At 55.5% G+C, this 3,565-nt stretch overlaps 1 protein-coding gene across 1 annotated transcript in view; it reads right to left on the reverse strand.

The window, feature by feature from the left end:
• The window catches only part of LOC104525636 (plexin-A1-like), a gene marked incomplete at its 5' end in the record, with an annotated part of 67,771 nt that overhangs the window by 52,899 nt on the left and 11,307 nt on the right, over nucleotides 1-3,565 (reverse strand).

The following is a 3,565-nucleotide window of genomic DNA, read 5'->3' on the forward strand; positions in this document are numbered from 1 at the left end:
CCCCTCATGTGTGGGGTGAGGGCACTGGCAGGTTGGGAGGGGAGATGCCTGTGCACCCCAGACCCCAGGTTTTGCCCATGGCACGGCAAAGGGAAACGTCCTTTCCAGCACTGCAGGGTTTGTGCCCCAGCCAGAGCCTTGGCAAGCTGACCCTGCCCGCCCTGCTCCTGGGCAGGGACGGAGCTCCAGACTTTGGGAGCTTTATTTGGGTTTGCTGAAAGGAGATTTTTAGCAAGAGGCAGCAGAACAAGGGCTCTGCACGGCGGGGGAACGGGGGAGAAAGGGCCAGATTAATGCACGCTCATTGAGAGGAAAATTATCACTGGCAAAAGGTTGGGTCAGATTAACATTTCGGGACTGTAGCGCCTTTCAGCTGCTCACAATAGGTTGTGTGTGACCCCCTCCCTCAGCCCCCCTCGTCCTCAGCCCTCCATGGCTGTGAGTGCATGCGTGTGTGCGCTTCCACCCCCTCCCTACAGCCCAAGAGGTTTCTGTCTCTCTCCTCAGCCTCCTCTCTGGGCTCTTTGTGCGGTGGGATCATGCATGCCCCTCTCTCCCTCCCTCTCCTGGGCGATGCTCTACACCCCTCTTACCAAAGAAACCAGCCCCAGGGACCTGATGCCTCTCCCCTAAGCAGGAGAAGACATAGAGAGTCCCCCCTCCTCATGCAACCATTCACACGAGTGGCACCACAACAGCCTGTCCCCTTGCTAACCCCCCCCCCCAAAAAAAAAAAAAACCCTCCCAGCACCACGAGGCATCCCTGTTTGCAAGCACAGGGGATCCCATGGACCCTCACAGCTGGAGGTGGTTTTGGGGGCCCTCACTCCTGTGTGGACAGAAGGGGCTGAGCCCTCCCTGCCACACTGTCCCAGGACAGCAGTGAGGTCCCACATTAATGCAGCGAGCTTTCACAGGGCATGTCTGCACCAGGCATGTCCCGTGCAGCCCAAGATACTCTCCCAGGAAGGAGATGGGAGAGTTGCTGAGGCATAAGCTCAAAGGCAAGAAAAATAATCAGCTTGGCTTTTAAAAAAAAGGGTGGGGAAAGAGAGAGAGAAAGAAAAAAAAAAAGCAGCAGCACCATTTTTCTCCCTAGAAGGCTCATACCTGCTCTTACTGATCCAAGCATGAACAGGATCGGGCCCAAAGCAATTATATTTAAACAAAGGCAGGATCTTCCCCTGAGCACAGCTCTGGCAGGAGGCAGGCAGCCCTGCCCAGCCTGATGCTGCTCCTAAATCACAGCTACCTCTCTGCCTCTACCCCCTGGGAAATGACAGGGAAAACATAGCATCACCGTGCAAGGCGGTGAAAGAAAACCTTCCTGGAGAAGGAGATCCTCGGGTGGCACTGCCTGGCGCACCAAACCCTCGCCCCCCTGCAGATTTGTCACTTTGGAGGTGTGGGGACAGCACACGAGGGAGCTGCAGCAGCAGGCAGGGCAGGGTGTAAATGCCCACCTCAGGCTTCCCTGCCCACCCTGGGGTTTCACACACCATTACATATACAGCAAGAGCTTCCCAAATCCATGCGCGCACACTAAGGAAATATTTAATTAAGCTGCTTGCAAAGGGGGCTGGAAGTCATTTCCATGTTTCGCTCACATTTTCACTTCCAAATGAACAGCCCTTTTAGCTTTACCCACAAATATGCTAATTGAGATGCTCCTTATGCAAATATATGCAATTTTTATTTCAGCTGCAGAGATTCAACTTAAAAGCAGAGCTGTAGCCTCCTATCTCTGGTTGCTTTGATGGAGGGAGGTGCAGAGGGTAAGGGGAGTGGGGGACACAAACAAAGCAAAGGGACAGCTCTTGTCTTCTTGATAAGGGCTCACACAGCGACCGGTGGGCAGGCAAATCCAAGATGTGGAGGCAGGGAAAGCACGGGTTAATCCTCATGGAAGTAGAGCAACCACAGAGGGGTCATGTAAGAGAGCAGCATGGTCCAAGCAGTCACAAGCCACATACTGGGGCATAACCACCCACCCTCTCCTGAAATCGTCCCTCCACAGAGGAGAGATTTTCCAGCCACCAGGACTTTCACGATCTGCAAAAAGACTCCCCAGTCCACTCTCCATCACCTCACAACGTACCTCAAAGCAGTTGGGTGAAGCACCTAGTGCAGTCCTGCTCTGGGAACCCCGGCTCTGAGAGCTGCAGCTCCATACTGCAGTTCTTCAGGGCCAAAACCAAATCTTGGCTATTTCAGGAGTGTCATCTTTGCCATTCAACTACTGCAGGTCCCAGCTGGTCTCGTGGTCCCCACTTGCCAAAGGACCTAAAGCATCTCAGGTTATCCTCCATGTACACCCTGAGGTGCATGCTTCTCCCCCTCCTACTTCAGCCCTCCCAGCTGCTTCCAACTTAACCAATCCATTTCTAAAGCCCCATCTTTGGAGATGGTTTTCACACTCTTCCTTCTGCCGAGATTCTCCATCTGCCATAAGGACATCAAACGCCGCCCTAAGAGCACTCACCACCACGTACCTCTTTCCACAGCATCTCTGCTGCGTTTAGAGCCTCTCTGGGTCAGCACCCCCAGCCTGGCCAAGGACTCTGTAAAGTGGCAAGTAAGTCAGTGCCTGAGTGCCAGTAACATGGTGAAACTCCATGTTACAGCCTGCCTTGGTCCTGCCATCATCAGCTTGTCTGTTTGACCGCCCCAGCTCGCTGCAAGGCTGCCCAAACCCCATGGCAGGGGCGGAGGCAGAGCTCCCTGGCTGCAGGTCGGGCTGGGTGGCGTGGCCGGGGCCGTATTCCCGGTGTGTCCGTGTGTCGCTGCTGCCTGTTCCCAGCACAGGAGCAGGTTGCTTGGCAGCACGATGCCATCTGTGCCGTCTCTCTCCTTCCCACGGTCAGGCACTCTTCCCTCATCACTTCTTGCCTAAGAGGCTTTCATCACTCCTGATAATTAGAGGGAGTCTCTCCTTCATGTGTTGAAGTCATCCCCCCCTCCCCGAAGTGTACTGGGAATGCAAGAAGCCCAGCCAGGCAGAAAACTGATGCTGGGGGTGCGGCACAGATATGGACCCACAGCTTGCTCCCCATCTGCTTCCTCCCCAGCCCTGCCAGGGGCCAGGTGGAGACAAAGCCCAGGCTGGGCAGGAGGAAGGAGGTCAGAACCCCCCTTGCCTCTTAATGTCCCCATGCAAGAGGAGCAGCACCAGCCTCAGAGCCGCATTTCAGGATCACTCTGTCCAAAGTGCCCCATCCTAAAACAAACCCAGGCTGGCTGTCAGCCTGCAACCTCCCCCAGAAAGAGCAGGGCATCTCTGCCCACCCCTGAGCAACCCAGGGGCAAAGCCAGAGCCTCCCCGAAGCCTCCACGCTTGCCCCCAACTCACTACACAGCTGGGTCAAGACCTCCCAACATGGCTCCCCTCTGCTTTCATAACCGATCCCAAACTTGCTAAGGCACTTGCTATGGAAACACCCGACACGGCTGCAGTGGTGGGGAGAGGGTGGCAGGACAGAGAAGGAGCATCTCAGAGCTGGGAGCATCTCCAAGGTGGGTGCAGGGCCACAAGCATTGCTGCAGGACGAGCCCAGGCTGGGTTTGG

The sequence above is a fragment of the Antrostomus carolinensis genome, unplaced genomic scaffold, assembly GCF_000700745.2.
Source record: "Antrostomus carolinensis isolate BGI_N321 unplaced genomic scaffold, ASM70074v2 scaffold6585, whole genome shotgun sequence".
Classification (NCBI taxonomy): Eukaryota; Metazoa; Chordata; class Aves; order Caprimulgiformes; family Caprimulgidae; genus Antrostomus; species Antrostomus carolinensis.